Source organism: Paramisgurnus dabryanus, chromosome 16 (assembly GCF_030506205.2).
Source record: "Paramisgurnus dabryanus chromosome 16, PD_genome_1.1, whole genome shotgun sequence".
Taxonomy (NCBI): domain Eukaryota; kingdom Metazoa; phylum Chordata; class Actinopteri; order Cypriniformes; family Cobitidae; genus Paramisgurnus; species Paramisgurnus dabryanus.
Window position 1 is genome coordinate 3,901,370 of NC_133352.1, and position 22,848 is coordinate 3,924,217.

At 41.2% G+C, this 22,848-nt stretch overlaps 1 protein-coding gene and 1 long non-coding RNA gene across 16 annotated transcripts in view; one reads left to right on the forward strand and one right to left on the reverse strand.

Moving 5' to 3' along the window:
• hdx (highly divergent homeobox) overlaps positions 1-22,848 on the forward strand; it is a 349,114-nt gene that overhangs the window by 11,198 nt on the left and 315,068 nt on the right. The gene's annotated exons all lie outside the window — the stretch shown is intronic.
• Positions 8,275-8,996, reverse strand: LOC141280875 (uncharacterized). The gene is made up of 3 exons (XR_012335197.1): positions 8,902-8,996; positions 8,454-8,511; positions 8,275-8,332 (listed from the first exon to the last, which is right to left on the reverse strand). It is a non-coding gene; the product is annotated as an uncharacterized lncRNA (long non-coding RNA).

A 22,848-nucleotide genomic window follows, 5' to 3' on the forward strand; every position in this document is an offset into this window, starting at 1 on the left:
ACTTTGTTACAGTTATTTCAGTCTCTTCTGATTCGAGTAACCATGTAGCACACTTGCTTCGTGTTGCTTCAGCCATTGTCTCAGTGCAGTGTTTCCACTATTCTACCATGGGGAGCACTGTTTTATCCTAATCCTTCACCCAAACCCAACTCTAAACACAAAATTTCACACGACTGTAGGATGTATTTGTATCTCATTTAGCCAGAGCCGCTGTTTTCATCCTAATAATCCTACCTCCAAATCTAATCATTAACTTTTCTGCACTTGCTGTATCCCTTCTAGACAAAACCCACGGCAGCTCGCAAAATAAATAGCCCTGTCAGACTGGCTGTCTTTAAAAATAAATAAATTCCTTTCTTCTTATTATTATTATTACCTTTATTTAACCAGAAAGAAAACTCATTGAGATTAAAAATCTCTTTTCCAAGAGCGTTCTGGCCAAGACAGGCAGCAGCACAAATTAACAAGGTTACAGACATAACAACATGAAACATGTAACATAAAACATAGTACAATAAATAGTAAATCACAAGGTTATAAAATATCCAAAGTTTCATATATATATTATCTCATGCGATAAACAACAGCAAGGATCATTCCAATAATCAATCGAAGCATTTACATCCATTTTGAGTAGCCTCCAAGTCATTTAAAAGTAGTTTAAAAACACCTAAAGAAACTGGCTCCTTAAGGTTCAAAACTGTTTGCAGCTGATTCCAAGCACAGGGGGCCGCATACTTAAAAGCCCCTTTTCCCAATTCAGTCCGAACTTGAGGGACAGATAAAACTAGTAAGTCCTCAGAACGAAGACAATATCCTGTACCTTTCTTTTTAATGTAAGATTGTAGGTATGGAGGAAGCAGACCGAGAATAGCTTTATAGATAAAAATGAACCAATGAGTATGTCTACGTGTTGACAATGCAGAACAACCAACCCTCTCATACAAAGAACAGTGATGAGTAAGTGCTTTAAAATTCGTGATAAACCTAAGAGCTCCATGATAAACAGTATCCAACAATTTCAAACTTGTTATGGACGCATGTATGTATATAACATCGCCATAGTCTAGCACTGACAAGAAGGTGGCAGCAACAAGTCTCCTTTTGGCCTCAAAAGAAAAACACGACTTGTTTCTAAAATAAAAACCCAGTTTCAATTTTAATTTTTTTACCAGCCGCTGAATGTGAGGTTTGAATGAGAGTGAGTCATCAATTATGATACCTAAATACTTGTATTGAGATACTAACTCAATTTCGAAGCCCTGGGAAGTAGTGATGGGTTGAAGGTTACATAACTTTGATTTTGCACTGGAAAACAACATAAGTTTTGTTTTGTCGTCAATCAGGACTAGTTTTAAATCGAACAAGGTATGTTGTACAGTATCAAAAGCAAGTTGTAACTGACAAAGAGCTTGATTAGGAGTTGGTGCAGAGCAGTAAATCACAGTATCATCGGCATAGAAATGGAAATTTGCATTTGAAACATTTTGATCAAGACTGTTGATATATAATATAAATAAAAGTGGTCCCAGCACTGATCCCTGGGGCACACCCTTGGATATACTAAGAGGGCTGGAAATTAAGCCATCTGCCTTTACGCACTGAGATCTACCTGATAAATAATTATTAAACCAGCAAACAGTTTGTTCTGACAAACCACAATTGAGAAGTCTTTCTTTCAATATTGCATGATCCACAGTATCAAAAGCCTTCGATAGATCAATGAAAAGAGCTGCACAATGTTGTCTCTTATCTAAAGAATCAATAAAATAATTTACTACTTTTAGGGCTGCAGTAGTTGTACTGTGTTTTTTGCGAAAACCTGACTGAAAATTAGACAGAATATTGTTGGCATTTAGAAACTCTTTCAATTGTTCATTCACTAGAGTTTCCATAACCTTTGCAAGGACAGACAACTTTGAGATGGGTCTGTAATTATTTAAATTAGTCGGGTCTCCCCCTTTTAACAGAGGAAGAACAAATACAGATTTCCATATAAGTGGAATCTCATTTGTAGCCAGAGAAAGATTAAAAAGATATGTCAAAGGTGATGCAATAAAATCAGATGCCAACTGTAGAAAATAAGGCTCCAAATTATCGGGACCAGCCGATTTTCTAATATCTAAAGATGAAAGGGTTTTATGTACTTCTGAAACTAGAAATGGCTTAAAACTGAAAGAATTACTGACTCCAACATGACCAACAGTATGACCTTTAGGGGGATTCTGATGCGAAATATTGAGGGAATCGAATAAAAAACCAGATGCAATAAAATGCTCATTAAAACAGTCAAGCATTTCAGCCTTATCAGATAATTTACGTGAATCTTTAAGAATACATGGTGGCAGCTCGATGCAAACTTTATTTACAGCCAGTGACTTTATCGTCTTCCAAAATTTTAAAGGGTTGTTTAAATTATTTGATGTTTCAGTTAGGAAGTGAACTGCTTTGGATTTCCTAATAGCCAATGTGCACAAATTGCGCAGTCTCCTGAAGAGCAGCCAATCAGAGTCCAGACCCGTTTTCCTGGCTTTTGCCCATGCCTTATTACGCTCATGCAGGGAGTTGGCTAAATCTGCTGTGAACCATGCATTATTTCGTCCTTTTACTCTGTACTTTCTGAAGGGACATGCTTGTCAACAATTTCCTTAAAACCGTCATAAAAGAATTTCCATGCATTTTCAACATCAGCAAAAAGATACATTTTGTCCCAATCAAAATAAAACAGGTCATACATAAACCCTTGTTCCGTGAAATGTTTCATGTCACGCTTAATAATGATGCGTGGCTTGGTTTTGGGAATTTTTGTGTTTCTGACCGTGGCAACAACACAGTGATCACTAATGTCGTTTGCAAAAATGGAAGTTGCTGAATATTTATAAGGAACATTGGTTAGGATAAGATCAATTAACCTCTCGACGCGCACTAGCTCGCGGACGGAAGGACGTCCGTTTTTTTTTAATGCTGCTAACAATATATATAGCCTACTGTGTACAAACAACAATAATAATAACACTACTATACATCGTTTAAAAGGTCTAAGGGTTTAGCATCAGTGTATGGTGTCCGTTTTGAGATTAAATTGCTCTAGTATCATAAATATAGTATTTTATTACAGAAGTCCAGATAACAACATGCATAATATAAACTGACTCCTTACCTTTGTGCTGGTATAAGGACGCGAATCGAATCCAGTCTGTTTCAGATGTGTGAATAACCCATAAAAACTCTCCAACAAAGTACATCCAATGACCAGTTTCGTCCACAAATGCGTATAATCCGTGAAATATGGATATATTTTCCATTGTTTACATCAGATTTCAGATGCACGTCTTGTAATAGATTATAATATACAATCTGAGGACTATTTACATCGTAACACCTGTATATGAGAGCACACTCGCGTTCAAAACCAGCGCTCAAACCTGATTGTACAAGTAGGCGGGAGTATAATACATAATATCCAAACAGCGCTGTCTAATATCGTGACGTCATCTGACTCGCGCATTCCTCCAATGACTTCATGGAAAATATTGATAGACAGAACGTGTAGCCAATAAGAACACGAATTCAACGATCTTTCTGTGAAGCTTTATTTCCTGGTGTGGATACGGCATTTTATACGCTTATATAAGGATAAACAATAAAAAGAACGAACGTGTATGCATGTAAACAAAAGACTTTTATTTTGTGGCTGACTGGCACTTAGAAAAGGCACTAGTCTTACAAAAACTCTTGCAAGAACCTCATTTTTGGGTCTATTGACTTCAAACGTGAAATATAACTTCTTTAGACTTGTTGCTTTGGCCTCATTGCATTTATAGGTTTCACACATATATTTATCATTAAGATTTTGAGTGTTAAAAAAGATGTTATTCAAAAAAAAAAATTATTACAATGTACTTCAGCCTCTCTAACTTTTTTTTTTTTAATCTTAAAATAATTTTGAAACATGGAAAACGAAGCTCAAAGTGTCTTCTATCTAATGATACCACAGTTATGCTTATACTATAAATGGTTTAGTAAAAACAGCCCTTTTAGTGAAAGTAGGTATTTTCATGGTTTCGGGCCAGAATGGGGGTGCTTTTCAAGAGGTTAAAGATGATTTATCTGGATGTTTCAAATTAGGTCTAGTGGGACTATCAACAAGCTGAAAGAGATTTAGCGAATCACAGTAAGTTTTAAGATCATCAGATACTGGATGTAACCAGTTCCAATTTAGATCTCCAATAATTACAATTTCATTTGAATTCAGACCTGCTATAAGCTGCATTAACGAAGGCAGAGCATCCTTATCGGCTGAAGGTGTCCTATAGCAACCAACTACCGTAAAGTGAAGAGTCTTAGAGACCTCAAGATCAAGTGCTAAAAATTCAAATTGCTTAGTTACTGAATTAGAGAGAAGCACATTTACACAAAACTTATTTTTGACATAAACTGCAACACCCCCACCCCTTCTGGGGCGATCAGTCCTATATACATTGTAACCATCAATAACAATATCCTTATTTAGAACAGTTTTGCTTAACCCAGTTTCCGATAGAACAATTACATCAGCATCAGTTGAATGTGCCCAAATACGAATCATATCCATTTTAGCTATCAAACTACGAACATTCAAGTGAATAAAACCAAGACCAGCCCTAAATTTAAAATCAGCAGGAGTATTAAAACTTACAACAGAGTCTGGGCCTGGATTGGGTTGCACATTTCCTGAAATCAACAGCAGCAAAACAATTAAACACCTCAACTTACGTGATTTAAATGAGTTATAAGAGGATTCATTTTTAGAACTTATTGATAGTACAAAGCTACGAAGGCAGCTTTCAGTAATAGTAAAATTGTCTTGTAAGGCCATGACACTGATCAGATGGACCAGGTTTGCAGCATCAGGAGAAAAGAACAGAGGCAGGGGCATTGCTTTAGTATGCAACGCACAAACAGATGCGCACGTCCCCCAATGTGGTTTGACTGAATTTAAAATACCTGCACGGGAGTAATTGGTCCTGTGAAGGCTTCCACACAATCCGCTTAGGGACAGTAAACACATTACAAAAAAAGGCAGCGCCATTGCACGATCCATTTCGAACAGATGCCTTGGTAATCCAGTCCAGATTTTCCGACCTCCTGAACCCGATGACGTTACGTCGCGTCACATGTAAACAGGAAAACAACCCAGTGAAGCAGTGCTGTGAAAGAAGTGATCGAAATCAGAGCCAGCCGGGTTTTAAAACATCAAAGACACAATTTCAAACTCCAATCACAAAGGCAAGAAAAAAGCACTTCCCTTGCTCATGAGAAGTTTGGACTCATAAGACTCAAAACGGCGTGTCGGCGATTTGGATCCGTTGAATGAGATCCAAGTTCCGGATAGACAGAGCAGTCCAGGTCATCCAAATCGGCAAGAAGTAAGTTACACTTCAGTTTGGTCCAAGCTAGATGAGTAATTGGCTGTTTCCTTTATAGACCGTTATTATAAATAAGCGATGAATATGAAAAACAGCCAGTGTAGGATACCCAAAACGACAATGGATTTGCTGGATTTGCGTTGTAAACTCATTTATAAATAAATCGCCTAAAATATCATAATTTCCCCCATGGGTTTAGTTTAATGCACAAATAGATTTAAATCAACAGATGATGATTAGGCTACGTCTTTTTTTGAGAAATAATAATAAAATAAATAAGCCTACACGAAATATGTTACACTTAAATAATTATCAGATTGACAAAACTAATAAAAAAGTATTTGAGTTTCTGTTCTTTTTTGTGATGCACTCTAAAACCAAAGCAGCAGAAAGCACGTCATGTTTTTAATTATTTTAAATAAGCACAATGTTTTCTCCTTATTGTGAGTTTACACAAATAAAAATACAACATTTACAGTTTCAAATGTTGTTTTACTTTTATCTGTATGACAATAAATTTAGGGTAATTTAAGGTGCAAGGTCATCAGGCGTATGATGTTCACCGGCGCATGTACACAGACAGGGCTGCGAGAAATGACATAATTAAACTTTCGATTTAACATATTACGAGTTTTTTGGACATTCATTTGTAATCACTGTACTCATATTATCAACTTATCAGGCCATTAGTTATTCAGAATATAGGCTATAAACGCAGCGCACTGCTGACCACTCAGCTGTCAATCTTCTGTGCTTTAGATCGACACTCACAAAGTTTCACATTAAATAATAAGATATTTGTCTAAAAACAAAAGGCTAAATACTGAAGATTACTTATATGGGACTGCAATACATTAATAGTCGAATCTGTTTGGAAGGAAACTTACATTATTCCTGTGGGAAGAGAAGTACGTTGGTAATAAAAACTTGAGGCAGAAGGTGAGTTTTATCTGTTTCAGATAGGAGGGTCGGGGTACCCGCGGGTAAAACGCTTAATATTTGAGGTAACGCGTGTAATAATATTAACGTGCCATTTGCGTTGTAGATGCAGGTCGGGACTCAATAGAGTTAATTGCGGGTCTAACATCCAACACCAAAAAGTTAAACCGTTAAACCCAGCAAACATAAGGCCAGTGGTACAACGGCAGACCACCGGCGGCAAAGTTGGCGGTCCCAGTTTTGCCCATCGTTTTTCCAGCGGACCACCAGTGGCAGCTGCAGAGGTCCGCGGTCGGACCGCTGCCCCAGCAAACATAAGGCCAGCGGACCAGCGGCGGATGCCGCCAGCGGCTCGCCGGAGTTTTACCCATCGTTTTTCCAGCGGACCACCAGCGGCAGCCGCAGAGGGCCGCTGGTTTAATCCGGTAATGTTTGCTAGCTGCCCATGGTCCGTGGTTTATAATCATTTAATCACGCTAACCAAATGTCTTTCAACACAATAATAAACAATTTACATCAGCAACTGCAAATTTATTATTGTCAGTAAACAGAATAAATATACAAATGCATATACATTTATCAGATGCATTAAAACCCACGTGACTTATAAATAAAAACAACCAGTTTACACTTTTCTGTACCCATGCAAAGTTATCCATGATTTTACCATCATTTGCAGTAAAACATGGTAAATATAAAATCAACCATAGAGAATAAACATTCTCTTACAACAGCATCGGTTTATAGTACTACATTTAAGTAACCAAAAACTTAACCATGATTTAAAAATATATGGTTACCATGTTTTCACTCCAGCATTCCCAGGTGAAAAAGAAATATATTTAAATAGTATTTTTTGGGACATACTTAATATATTTAAAAGCTACTATACTAAATGCATATTAAATGTATTATATTGAACCCACTTCAAATATATTAAATGCATTTCAAGATATATTTAAAGTCAATTTTAATCTATTTGCATTATATTTAATAAATTGAAATTGTGTTAAATTGGAACAACTTCAAATATATTTAGTGCAATTTAAGTGTACTTCTTTAAAATTCATTTGAAATGCACTTCTCATACACTTAAAAATACAGTTAGAATACATTTAAAGCTTAATTTAACTGTGCTTTAAGAACACTTTAATAGTACTTCAGCATATTAGAAATATACTAGCATTACATTAATAGAAATGTATTAGCATTACACTACTATTTTATTATAAAGCTGTTTTTAATATTTACAATTTTATATTAAAATCATTAAATATCAAGCGCATACACAGATTTTGAATACAGAACAATTTAATATACTTCATATTGTGTTGTGTACATTACAAAAATACCTAAAGTAAATTAATCAAGCAAGCACAGAGACATACATAATCTCTTGACCAAAGAGAAACATATAAAACAAATATCAGAGAAATGCAATTACAGAGCTACTTCTATCAAATTGTACAACATTAACATTAAATGTATTAATGAAAGTACACTATAAATATGCAATCACTAAATATTCATAAGCAATGATTATATAATAATCATAATGTAATTCTCTGCATAAAAAGTTAATGAAAAAAAAAATGTTTAAGTGCAATTTAAAGACGGAGTGCACAATGTTTGAAAAACGCTTTGGAAAAGGAAATTGGGCCGACTACCAAAACACACTTGTAGCCAACCAGCAGTAAGGGGCGTGTCTACTAACCGACATCCTTGCCGGGGTTGCGTATGTGTGTGGTGGCTCTATCAAAAGAAGGTCCAGTTCTATTGGGGTAGAGGCATGTTTTTTTAGGTAATTTCAAATGTTAACATTGGCTTTCAAAAATAGTGCACTCCGCCTTTAACCAACTTAAGATAAACCTATAAAAAGCTGAACTAAAACACAAATCAGTTTAGAAGTCACATGTTTAAGTGGAGGGTCACTTCTTCTTGCAATTCAGACACCGTAGTAATTGAAGACTGCTTTATCACACGGTCTGTGAAAAGGAAACAGAATATACCAATTAACCAATAACGAATGAACATTTGGCTATCCATGTTTAAAATAAATTGGCATAGATATGCATGTATGGAAGTTTTATTAACTTCTCAGTTTACCTTTTAAAGCTTTGACTGTGTCCTCATCAAGCGTGTCAGTTTTATCTGTCAGAGCACTCTACAAGTGGGAATGAAGATAGGATTAGAACAGGCTCATGAAATAAACCAACCTGTGTGTATTACAGGATATGTTTTACATTGATAATTGTGTTTTATTTGAACCTAGATCATTTTCCATTGTCTATTGTGGTCTTGCAAACTTAAGGTTCACCTCTGTTTAAGGAGATTTAAGGAAATCAGAAATGATGCCAAACAGGGCTCCAGACTGCTATCAAATGGTGGCATTTTGCCATTTGATATGTGCGACCAGCAAATTTGACTTTTTTTGTGATATGACACTGAATTTGAAACATCACATTGTACTTTCTGAATCTATAATTAAAGTATTTATTAGTAATACAGTATAAATTAGTAGACATGTGAATATTTGGTTAGCATGTTGTTTTACCGTGTGTGCCCCTAAATTTTCTGGTTGCGCCCCTAAAATTTTCAGTTGGGGGCCACTGTGCTCCTAGTAAAAAAAGTTAGTCTGGTGCCCTGCCAAATGGTGCAATGATGACTAGGCCAAGTCCCTTACAGCGTTACAATAAAAAAAAAAAACGTTTTTTACAAGAATAATTCAAAAGGACAGAAATTAGCCACCTGAAATGGATGTGTTGCAAACGTTTTTCTTCACTCCACATTTGCCCCGATTCAAAAATGTCAATAGCAGTTGATCTGAAAAACAACAGGCAGGTATATGATGATTACTGAATTGTTTTCGTTTTAAGATTTACTTACCCCGAGTACAATATATTAAGACAATATATAATATAATCAAACCCAGCCTCTGAAGTTTTACAATCTCTCATAAAAGTATCCCTTCTTACAATGTCATTTTTGTGTCCATATGTAATTAGAAATACATTTAAAAATATACAAAAAGACAATAAGGTTGTCAAGATTGAACTGATATAAACATTAGCCATTGAACATTACTGGAGTTATAATAACCATATGGTCATATCATGGTATTTTCAGGTAAGACAGCTCAAACATTCATTTTAAACTAACGTTAGCGTTGCAAGAGAAACATTAGAAAAACTTAAACGTGAAAACAAATAGCAACAACAAACTTACCACCAAGAATATGTCTTTCTATGCGCTATATCTTCATTTGTTCCTGTCTACTTGGGATCTGGTTGGTCATATTTATGTCGCTGTGCTAAAAAAAATGAAAGGTTTTAATGATTTAAGAGAAATGCCTAACGCTAGTCAGAAAATAAAGATGTTCCAATTACCACACGCAACACAGACATAACGTTACATAAAGAAGCTGGGTTAAATGTATTGTAATGTTTTACTTATTTAATAGTTAACTAAATAAAGAAATGTGAAAATCTGTCATCACTTACCCTCGTGTTGTCTCGTTCATCTCCAAACAAAAAGCGAATACTTTTTCCCTCAACGTCAGATCCACTAAAACTGCTCACATTTTAAATCGAGTTGTTTTATCTTAGTCCTCTGGTGAAATATGATCGCCGATTAATTAAATAAATACGTTTAATGCAGAGTCGCCATCTAATTTAACAGTTTATACGTTTAATGCAAGCAACCGCATGCACCTCAACTGAACTGAACAAGTTTCAAATAGCACCGTGACGTGTTACTATGACAACAACCAATCAGGTTTAGTCAGCTACTTGCTCTACGTTTCTTTAAAATTAACAGCAAGACAACTAGCAGTGAATGTGCGTTCAAGAGAGTTAGTAGATTAGCATGGGAGGATTTGAACTTGAAAAGCGGAGTGTACTGACGCCTTTCCGGGGTTAAAACAACAATCCTTCTCATGGTCATTCGTGTTTATTTGATGCTATAAATTAACTAGAAGGAAGAGATGATTGGAAAGGTGAGACTTTGTTTAATATGTTAAATCTCAAAAGTAACCGAAATGTAACCTGGTCTGTCCTGTATGTCAGCGCGTTGTCAGTGTCTGCTCCACTCTGTATTTTTCACTGCGTGAGAACGTGAGGGGGCATGTAACACAGACTGTTAACAGTTGTTTTTAATTAGTATTTTAAAAATTCTTTATGATAATTTAAAAAAAAAAATTAATAACACGGTTTTGGCGGTTATAGGGTTCTAATGACGGTGTTCAACTATAACCGTCGGTCTCACGGTTATATAATGACCGTCACACCCCTAAGTACATTGCATATTTTAGGCTAAACAAATTAGCTTACTTCCAATAATGCTTTGACAACCTGAATCATCTCATCAACACATGAAGTAGCTTTTTAAAATGCCAAAACTTAATAAACAATGCAAAAGCTTTAGTTAGCCTAACTGTCACCAGGTGACTATGGGAGGGCGGGAACCAAAAGTGGCGGAGAAAGGTTCCGCGAAGATGGTTTCCGCCCGGGCCCGATTTTTAGCTGTAACAGTTTGCTTCCTGGTCTCCTTGACGATGAAAATCATGAGGAAACGAGCAACAGGTGTGGCGATTCAGTGAAGCAACACATGATTGGAGGAGAGAGCAAAGACAAGCCATATAAAAAGGTCCAAGAAGCACAAAGGCAGAAGAGCTGTTTTCGGGCGTGAGTCCCTTTATGCCTTGGGCAAACCGAACCACATGCCCCGTCCCTGGAGGAGCCACAGGGCGCCGTTGATCCGTGAGTCACCTATGGTGGAAGGAAAGAGTGCGGCCGCCAGAAGAGGCAAAAAGGACGGGGCTGTGACGTAATTAAAGGGACACCACACCGGGATGCTTGTGGTGTACTTTGTCTACGCTGTGTTGCTGCTTTGCAGATGAACCAGGCTGGTTGGATCGTGCTATTGGGGAAGAAAGAAGAAAGGGACAGTCAGTTGATGAAGGAATATTGAGGAGTTTCATCAGAGAAGGAGTGAACACAGATTTGGCGTAGTCGGCAGGGCTCCACCTCGAGTTGAGCGACCAAGGCCCTCCAATGGCCGACGACGAGTTGCCCGAAGCCCCACCCCGTGTAGTGCCCGAGAGGCCTGAAGCCCCCACCCGATTCCCCACCTGTTGTCCCACAGACCGTTCTCGGGACTAGAACGGTTTGGCAGGGGGGGATGTCACCAGGTGACTATGGGAGGGCGGGAACCAAAAGTGGCGGAGAAAGGTTCCGCGAAGATGGTTTCCGCCCGGGCCCGATTTTTAGCTGCAACAGTTTGCTTCCTGGTCTCCTTGACGATGAAAATCATGAGAAAACGAGCAACAGGTGTGGCGATTCAGTGAAGCAACACATGATTGGAGGAGAGAGCAAAGACAAGCCATATAAAAAGGTCCAAGAAGCACAAAGGCAGAAGAGCTGTTTTCGGGCGTGAGTCCCTTTATGCCTTGGGCAAACCGAACCACATGCCCCGTCCCTGGAGGAGCCACAGGGCGCCGTTGATCCGTGAGTCACCTATGGTGGAAGGAAAGAGTGCGGCCGCCAGAAGAGGCGAAAAGGACGGGGCTGTGACGAAATTAAAGGGACACCACACCGGGATGCTTGTGGTGTACTTTGTCTACGCTGTGTTGCTGCTTTGCAGATGAACCAGGCTGGTTGGATCGTGCTATTGGGGAAGAAAGAAGAAAGGGACAGTCAGTTGATGAAGGAATATTGAGGAGTTTCATCAGAGAAGGAGTGAGCACAGATTTGGCGTAGTCGGCAGGGCTCCACCTCGAGTTGAGCGACCAAGGCCCTCCAATGGCCGACGACGAGTTGCCCGAAGCCCCACCCCGTGTAGTGCCCGAGAGGCCTGAAGCCCCCACCCGATTCCCCACCTGTTGTCCCACAGACCGTTCTCGGGACTAGAACGGTTTGGCAGGGGGGGATGTCACCAGGTGACTATGGGAGGGCGGGAACCAAAAGTGGCGGAGAAAGGTTCCGCGAAGATGGTTTCCGCCCGGGCCCGATTTTTAGCTGCAACAGTTTGCTTCCTGGTCTCCTTGACGATGAAAATCATGAGGAAACGAGCAACAGGTGTGGCGATTCAGTGAAGCAACACATGATTGGAGGAGAGAGCAAAGACAAGCCATATAAAAAGGTCCAAGAAGCACAAAGGCAGAAGAGCTGTTTTCGGGCATGAGTCCCTTTATGCCTTGGGCAAACCGAACCACATGCCCCGTCCCTGGAGGAGCCACAGGGCGCCGTTGATCCGTGAGTCACCTATGGTGGAAGGAAAGAGTGCGGCTGCCAGAAGAGGCGAAAAGGACGGGGCTGTGACGAAATTAAAGGGACACCACACCGGGATGCTTGTGGTGTACTTTGTCTACGCTGTGTTGCTGCTTTGCAGATGAACCAGGCTGGTTGGATCGTGCTATTGGGGAAGAAAGAAGAAAGGGACAGTCAGTTGACGAAGGAATATTGAGGAGTTTCATCAGAGAAGGAGTGAACACAGAGCCATCAAGAGTGTAGCGAATAACAGTTGTGGACAACTAAGCGTGAGTAACCGATGCGGTACTTATCTGAGCCATACTTGTACGAAGAGTTGTTTTGGTGTGTTCCTTTGTGTTTTTGAGGTCCCTGGCCCCACTGGAGAGGACAGCGTGGGTGAGCCGTGGGTTGACCGGAAGTACGGACGAAGGACCTGATAGGAAGCACCGTTCACTAGTAGAACAGTGGCCCTGTGGGGAAACGGAAACACAGGTGAGCCAGGGGAGAGGAATCAACACGCCGGGCCTGTGATTACACACATCTTACTCTCATTGGCGGTCCAGTTACTGCCCAACCATCCTCTCGAGGTCGTCGTAGCCAGGTGGCAAGGGCGATTTAAAAACCACGTGAAGTTTATAAGAGTGCTGTGGGTGAGTTTCACTGATTGATGGTGCTTATGCTTTACTTGCTGTGTGTATGCTGTGCTTGTAGCGTTCAAACTGCCTAGCCTCAGACGAGTCGCGAGACGACGACATCCGTTGTGGCCTGGGTCCTAAGGAGAGCGAGAATATTTAGCCCTGTGCCCGGGGTGTGTCCACGAGAGCTTCGTTGATCCATAGAGCAGACAGTGGTGAAGCCCAGAGAGTAATACCAAGAGTGTACTGTGCGGACTGTGGGTTGTAGCAGTGGATGTACTGACCTTTCCACCAGAAGCTCGTGGTGAGCGGAGCCCCGACGAAAGTTCGCCCCAACTCGTGACCCCGGTTGGTGAAGAAGGAGGGGGAGTTCGGGAAGCGTTCGGCTCCGTGTCATCAGCCCCACTAGTCCCTACGACGCCCGGACAGTTTGAGTGGATGGGCGAAGGAATACGGTGTACCAGCACTGTAGCGAAAGCCCACTGCTTGTAAGGAAAGCTCTGTGTACGAAGATCCCCAGTACTGTGAGTAACGTGACCGTAAAGTAAACCTGTTCTGTGCTTATAGCAAATACCTACCTGTACAAGTGAAGCTCTGTGTGTGTACGAAGATCCCCAGTACTGTGAGTAACGTGACCTGTAAAGTAAACCTGTTCTGTGCTTATAGCAAATACCTACCTGTACAAGTGAAGCTCTGTGTGTGTACGAAGATCCCCAGTGCTGTGAGTAACGTGACCTGTGAAGTAAACCTGTTTTGTGCTTATAGCAAATATCTACCTGTACAAGTGAAGCTCTGTGTGTGAACGAAAATCCCCAGTGCTGTGAGTAACGTGACCTGTGAAGTTAACCTGTTCTGTGCTTAGAGCAATTACCTGCCTGTACCTGTGATGTCCTGTGTACACGGAGATCCCCCAGCGCTGTGAGTAACATAACCTGTGAAGTAAAACTGTTCTGTGCTCCCAGCAGATACCTACCTGTCCAAGTGAACCCCTGCGTGGAGGAAGGGCCTTCAGCCCCGGGGATAGCGTAACCTGTGGAGTAAACTTGACCTGTGTGCAAACCCTTACTTACCTGTTCTGCCGAAGGTCTCGGGTGGACAAACAGCGTTTGGCATCAAAGTACTTTATCTTGTCTGACTTTTGTTTGATTCTGCCTCCAGGAGAAGCGGAGCGCGCCACGGATTGTTGGGCCAGAGCCCCTACGGAGCCCCTGTCCCCAGTCTTTCCCTCAAGTGGCCCTGGAGGCGAGGAAGAGACACATTAGTTTTAAATTGCCCTTCCCCCTTTCCCCCCTTTCCTTTTAAATATTTAATAAAGTTTATTTTAATTATAGTATACTCGTCTGTCTGGTCATTGGGGTGGTCTTGGGAAACTCCTCGAGGTGGAAGAGTTGAGAGGGGTGTGACCCTTAGCACAGTTGGGTCCGCCCTCGGGGTGTGACATAACATTATCACTTTTGAAAAGCATCCACATGCTAACAGACTTTTCTCAAAGACACAAACCTTTTCTATGAAGTAAATATTCAATAAAAGTGTTTCTGTTACGTGTTAACACTAGAACAGCCATGACGGTCAAAATGACCGTTTTGAAATTTATATTTACAATAACTTTGTTAATTAAAAAAATACAATCTTGCTGGTTTGTGACTTTTCCTAAAAGTGTTTGTATTTTCACTTACAATAGATTCTATATAAATTACACAAAAGGCAAAGAAAATTTGACCATTTCTACCTATTTCAGCCATAGCGGTCATATTGACCGCTCTAAATTTCGCGCAATTCTATTGTCCTTTCCTGCGGTTTATTGTCTCTGTCAGCGTCTCCAGTACTATTAGCATATGCTTGTTTGCTTACAAATGCAAATTATTGGAATACAAATTATTATTGCCTTTTAAAAAATAGGTTTAAAAAGAGTTTATAGGGAGCGTTTTAGAAATGTGATACAAATAATAGAATGAAGAGAAATATGACTGCTGTGACAGCGACCTTTCCTGGGTGCAAGACAACAGTTCATCCTCATCAAAAAATGAGTCAGAGTCCTTACTGAGGAAAAAGATGCGGCTACCTTCATCGGAGATTAGGGATCCAGATGTTTCATTCACATCTGACAAGCTTGCGGCTGCCCTGCTCTCCACTATGCACCGCTGTCCTATCGAGTGCTGCTCTGCGCAAGTTATATTCACTAGTTCGCTGGTCATATTATTATTATTAGAATATTACTATTATTATAATTATTATTATTAGGACCGTCTTTCAGTCAACTGAACGTCCAGGGAGAAGGCAGAGCCTTGTCCTGACTGAAGCTGCTGGCCCCACCGCGCACACGAAGCGCAACATCGAAGATGCGCTCACGGCCTTTCTGTGTTTGTTTGACGATGCCACAAACCCTTGTGCGGAAATTGTGCGAGGAGAACAAAAGTAACTTGTGTTGACTGTGGAGCTTAAATGGCCGAGCACGGTATTGATCTGTTTATTTAATATAAAATTTGTAGCCTAATTGTTTAATGGTTCTAAACTTCGTTCGTGGCTCTTTTTGTTTACTTTATAGCAGCTTGTTTTCAGCTTTTCCGTTTATGTTCTGTGTTATAAGTGTATGATAAATGTTAAAACAAATTTTTTCATAGTCAAATAGATCCTTTAATTTGTTATTTTGTTGTTCCGAGTTATGTTAAATAAATACAGAGAAATACTGAATATAGTGTATGCAATAATTACATTTTACTTTATGAGATGGTGTGAATATTTATAAATGTATAATTATCTTTTCAACTAAATACAAAATGTAGATGTTGGGGTTATTTGGTTTTTTAAAATATATCCTCACACAATTAATACATTAATCTCTCATTTGGGGAATTTATCATTAGAGATAATAGAGTTTATAATCTAGCGGTCATAATGACCGCTAACGGCTGTTCTAGTAGTCTTGGAATTCTGGCGCTTCTAGTGTTAACAACAGTTGTGGGTAACACTTTATTTCGATAGTCCACTTTAGACATTTTACTAATTATAAGTAACTTTGCAACTACATATCAACTACCAATCTTTAGAGAATTAGTAGACTGTCTGCTTAATATCTACTAACACTTTATTGTGATGATATCTCAACAGACATGCAACTGACTATAAGTATCTTTTCAGGTGCATGTCAACTTATTCCACTAACCCAAACCTCTTCCCTAACCCCAACCCTTACAGTCTACTAATACTCTAATGACAGTTAGTTGACGTATAGTTGCAAATTATTGAAAGGTAGTTGGCATGTAGTTGCAAAGTTATTTATAGTTAGTAAAATGTCTAAAGTGGACTATCAAAATAAAGTGTAACCCAGTTGTGTGTATTATTTGTGTATTTTGAGGGACTAAACTTACCTGAAAACAAGAAACCCGTGAGAGAAGAGCTTCATTGTTTGTCCCGCCTCATGGTAATCCTTGCTTTAGAAAGTAGGCTGTTCGACTTCCTGCGGCCCCGCTAGAACTGACAGGCGGATGATGTTAAAGTGCGGCGAGAGCGAGACGAAATTACACTTCGTATGATTTCTCGAATCGTTCTCGCGGTACTTTGACGTCATCCAGCTGTCGGTTCTTGCAGCGCCGCATGAAGTCGAACAAGCCTAGTGTTTTAAAAAGGGCACGTGTTCAGCGCGCACAGCCCACGCGTCATGGCAAAGTCACACATTGACATAATCACTACAACAATTAAAAATCTCCTCAGATGATAATGAAATCACAAACTCGTTTTGTTGTATTAATTCATATATGTCTAAATTACCTGTAATGGTTTTGTTATGTGTTCTGGTTGTATTCTGTGTATTTTTGTATTTTGGACTTTTATTTTGACATCCTGTTCTGTTCTGGCTTTTATTTTGATATACATCCTGCCATGTTTCACTTTACACTTCCTGTTTGTTTCTGTATTTAAGTCACTTCCTGTTCACCTGTTCCTGGCTGATTATTACATCGCCAAATCCTGTCTGTTTATCCTGCCTGTATTCTGTTCTGTTTAATCTGTTTATCTGTTACCTGGATCTGCCTGTGTTTTTGACTTATGCCTGTGTTTTGGATTTAATGCCTGATTGCCGCCTGCCCTGATATTGTGCCTGTCTTTGGATTTTGATTTTGATTTACCTTTGGATTTGTTTGCTGGCCCATATTGGGATTTTACAATAAACACCTTTTGCATATGGATTCCCCTTCTCTTCGCTTTCATTAAAGCAATCCGCTACAGAATAATCAGCCATAACCCGGAATCCAGCGAAGGTCAGTAACTTCCCACCAGCAACATGAAACCTGTTTTTGCACTACTTGCACTCCGCCAAAACCACCGTGCCATCGAGGATTACGTGAGTGACTTTCTGGAATTGTCTAATCGAGTGCATTATGATGAGGACGCTTTGAAACCGATTTTTTATAATGCCTTAGATGAATGGTTGCGCTTGTGTATGCCACGTGATACGTCTGTCTGGTCACTGGAGCAATATATTGACTTTGCGTTGCTGTTGTGTGGTTCCCCCTTCACTGTGGGTGTTGCGGATACACCTTCAGAGGCTATTCCCAACACGCCACGCCATGTCCTGCCTGTTATGCCCACACCTGTACCAGTTATGCCTGTTCTGTCCACGCCTGTTCACAAAATGGCCGCCACCCTGCCTGTTCCCAAGATGGCCGCCATCCTGCCTGTCCCTAAAATGGCCGCCATCCTGCCTGTTCCCAAAATGGCCGCCATCCTGCCTGTCTCTGCACCTGCACCTGTCTTCAAGAAAACCACCACCATCCTGCCTGTCCCGAAAACTGCCACCATCTTGCCTGTTTCTGCACCTGTTCTCGAGAGAGCTACCATCATTCCTGCACCTGTATTTCAGAGGGCCATCGTCACCACCACACCTGCACTCATGAGGGCTACTACCCACCCAGCACCTGACGTCCAGATGGCCACCCTGCCTGAACCGATGACCACAGAGGTATGTCTCATGGACTCTGTTATTTCTGAATTTGCCATAGCCCTGTGGTGCGTCTGGTCTGCCTGCTGCTCGTTTGTCCCCTGTGTTTCTCAAGGCCCTGAACCCGAACCCCTGGACTCATTTGATCTGCTTGATTCATCCGACCCATCTGATTCATCCGATCCATCTGATTCATCCGGCTCATCTGATTCATTCGATTCATCTGATTCATCCGACTGCTCTGATTTCATCGACTCCTATGATTCATCTGATCTGCCCGTCTCATCTGATCTGCCCGTCTCATCTGATCTGCCCGTCTCATCTGATCTGCCCGTCTCATCTGATCTGCCCGTCTCATCTGATCTGCCCGTCTCATCTGATCTGCCCGTCTCATCTGATCTGCCCGTCTCATCTGATCTGCCCGTCTCATCTGATCTGCCCGACTCATCTGATCTGCCCGACTCATCTGATCTGCCCGACTCATCTGATCTGCCCGACTCATCTGATCTGCCCGACTCATCTGATCTGCCCGACTCATCTGATCTGCCCGACTCATCTGATTCGTCTGTCCTGCCTGATTTGTCTGTCCTGCCTGATTCGTCTGTCCCGTCTGGTTCATCTGGCTTACCTGATTCACCTGTCCCATCTGATTCATCTGCCTCACCTGATTCACATGATTCGTCTGACCCACCTGATTCATCAGATTCGTCTGTTCTGCCTGATTCACCTGTTCCGTCTGACTCATCTGATTCAGCTGTCCTGCCTGATTCACATGTCCCGTCTGACTCACCCGGTTTATCTGGTTCATCTGATTCACTTGGCTCACCTGGCTCGTCTGATTCATCGGCTCCACCATCTGGAATATCGTCACCCTGGTCTGTGGAAGCTCTTCCAAGTTTTTTTTGGGGGGGGTAGTACCCGGACACAGGAGGGAGGCAGAGGACACCGAGGCGGAGGCCGAAGTGTACTCTGATCCTCCCTTTCCTTGTGATCTGGGTCTATTCCTACCCCATGACCCAGGTCCCAGCCTGCCCCATGACCCAGGTCCCAGCCTGCCCCATGACCCAGGTCCCAGCCTGTCCCATGACCCAGGTCCCAGCCTGTCCCATGACCCAGGTCCAAGCCTGCCCCATGACCCAGGTCCAAGCCTGCCCCATGACCCAGGTCCAAGCCTGCCCCATGACCCAGGTCCAAGCCTGCCCCATGACCCAGGTCCAAGCCTGCCCCATGACCCGGGCCCGCATCTGCCCCATGACCCGGGCCCGCATCTGCCCCATGACCCGGGCCCGCATCTGCCCCATGACCCGGGCCCGCATCTGCCCCATGACCCGGGCCCGCATCTGCCCCATGACCCGGGCCCGCATCTGCCTCATGACCCGGGCCCGCATCTGCCTCATGACCCGGGCCCGCATCTGCCTCATGACCCGGGCCCGCATCTGCCTCATGACCCGGGCCCGCATCTGCCTCATGACCCGGGCCCGCATCTGCCTCATGACCCGGGACCATGCTGGCCCCACGACCCTGGACCATCCTGGCCTCATGACCCAGGACCTCTTATGAACTGCCCTGCCTTGCCAAGAGGTCCTGGCCCGCCCGCCCACCCTCTATTTGGACTTTGTTATTTGTATGTTGGGCTCCGGGAGTCGCCCTTTAGAGGGGGGGTTCTGTAATGGTTTTGTTATGTGTTCTGGTTGTATTCTGTGTATTTTTGTATTTTGGACTTTTATTTTGACATCCTGTTCTGTTCTGGCTTTTATTTTGATATACATCCTGCCATGTTTCACTTTACACTTCCTGTTTGTTTCTGTATTTAAGTCACTTCCTGTTCACCTGTTCCTGGCTGATTATTACATCGCCAAATCCTGTCTGTTTATCCTGCCTGTATTCTGTTCTGTTTAATCTGTTTATCTGTTACCTGGATCTGCCTGTGTTTTTGACTTATGCCTGTGTTTTGGATTTAATGCCTGATTGCCGCCTGCCCTGATATTGTGCCTGTCTTTGGATTTTGATTTTGATTTACCTTTGGATTTGTTTGCTGGCCCATATTGGGATTTTACAATAAACACCTTTTGCATATGGATTCCCCTTCTCTTCGCTTTCATTAAAGCAATCCGCTACATTACCACGCCTGCACGTTGTATTAAACACTTATGTATGCGCTTTTTTATATTAAACTTTTGTTAATAATTTCTGTCATTTTTTATTCTATCCTTAAAATTCTTTTAAACTGAAATATTTGAAAAAATATTTATGTATTTCGTTAAATAAGCCCTATATGCAGTCTAATATTGTTTTTCATGTATTTTCTTAAGATTATTATAATTCTTAGTATCAGAAACCTAGCGGCTTGCCACCCAAGAAACGCCCCCAGCCCGACAGCTTTTTTACATTGGTCGGTTCGCCGAAGGTGCCCAAAAACCGACGGCGGACCGCCAGGTCATTGTTTGCTGGGAAAGGTTTATATTTAACTGTGCGATTTGCGGTGTGACCGGGTCGGGGTCTTTATGTCAAATGGGTCGGGTGTGGAATAAAATTGCTGCTGATGTCGGATAACTGTTCGAATGTTCTGTCAATCACAGCGGTGCGGATTATCAAACAGGATTGTTTGTGACTTTGCTACAGCTCTGTAACACTAAACACGAGCACGAACTTGCACACTACATTAAAACTACAATGAAAGATCCGTACGAAGCTATAAAACGTATTTTTTAAGAAAATACAATTTAGATCAAACATAGAAAAGCAATATGCTATAAATATAAGGAATAGTAAATGACAGCATGAAAATTATAAAAAAAAAACATGTTAGTTTACTGTAGCCTATTTTCTACATTTAAAAAAATAATGTACATTTATAATCATCATGGGCGCCCCCTGCCACCACAGCTGGAAAAAATCCTAGAGGAAACACTGCAGTGTATATTGTTCATTGTGCTTCATTTACATTTAAGTTTTCTTGCTTTGAAAACATATCACAACTAATACAGGAGTTTAATTGTATGGAGCGTGGTCAAATAAGTCCATTGCTGCCATAAGTACAGTGAGGAAAATAAGTATTTGAACACCCTGCCACTTAGAAATCATGGAGGGGTCTGAAATTGTGAATGTCCACTGTGAGAGACATAATAAAAAAATTAATAAAAAATAAATAAAAATCCAGAAATCACAATGTATGATTTTTTTTTACTATTTATTTGTATGATACAGCTGCAAATAAGTATTTGAACACCTGTCTATCAGCTATAATTCTGACCCTCAAAGACCTGCTAGTCTGTTTTTAAAATGTCCGTCTGCACCTCCACTCCATTTATTATCCTAAATTAGATGCACCAGTTTGAGGTCATTAGCTGATTAAAGACACCTGTCCACCCAATACAATCAGTAAGAATCCAACTACTAACATGCCCAAGACCAAAGAGCTGTCCAAAGACACCAGAGACAAAATTGTACACCTCCACAAGGATTGAAAGGGCTACGGGGAATTGCCTAGCAGCTTGGTGAAAAAAGGTCCACTGTTGGAGCAATCATTAGAAAATGGAAGAAGCTAAACATGACTGTCAATCTCCCTCGGACTGGTGCTCCATGTAGTGATGGCCAAATGAAGCGTTTCGAAGCATTATTGCTTTCCGATACAATTGTGCCGAAAATGGTTCATTACTCGAAGCTTCATTCAAACAGAAAATGCACACCACCATCTGCTGGTGAAGTAAATGTAATGCAACAAAGCTGACAATGCGAGTATGCTAATGTACCCGCCCCATTTTGGCTGTCAGAGCTTTGACACTGTGTTCATGTTTCAAACCCTCATTAAAACATTGAGCCTGAGATGTGTTTGTGTGTGAATATTTAGCTGTAGGATGCAGCACTCTACAACTTACTAACTGGACATTTATGCATTTAAAAATGTATTTATAGTGTGGCAGAGGGCAACTGGACAGGGCTTGGATAATGTGGAGCAAGGGTATTCATTAAATGTTGTGGTTTTTATTCAGAAATATAATTTTATATTAATTATAATACATGTTTATATTTTTAATAATTGTATAATATAGCCTAACGTTAGGCTATACATTTGGTGATGTGGGCGATTTTTTTTTTTTACAAATTCACCAGCTTTGGAGAATATTCTCTCGCATGAAACAGATGATCCTGGAGTACACAAAATTGTTTAGAAAGCTTTTCTATGGTTTGGCTTCACTTGCGTGAAAAATAAAGCCGCCAAGTTTCAAACCTGTCAACGCCGGATTGGGCTGTCAAAGCATGTCGTGTGGTTCACTAGAGAAATGAACCAGTGTGTTTGCTTCAGACGTCGTATTTCACGTGACTAGTGACGTAACGATACAAGCTCCGAAACAGTGGTTCATTGCGAGGACTTTTCGAGTCCGAAGCAAACATCGAAGCTTCGGTGTCAGACGTAACATCACTAGCTCCATGCAAGATCTCACCTCGTGGGGTCTCAGTGATCCTAAGAAAGGTGAGAAATCAGCCCAAAACTACACGGGAGGAGCTGGTCAATGACCTAAAAAGAGCTGGGACCACTGTTTCCAATGCTACTGTTGGTAATACACTAAGACGTCATGGTTTGAAATCATGCATGGCACGGAAGGTTCCCCTGCTTAAACCAGCACATGTCCAGGCCTGTCTTAAGTTTGTCAATGACCATTTGAATGATCCAGAGGAGT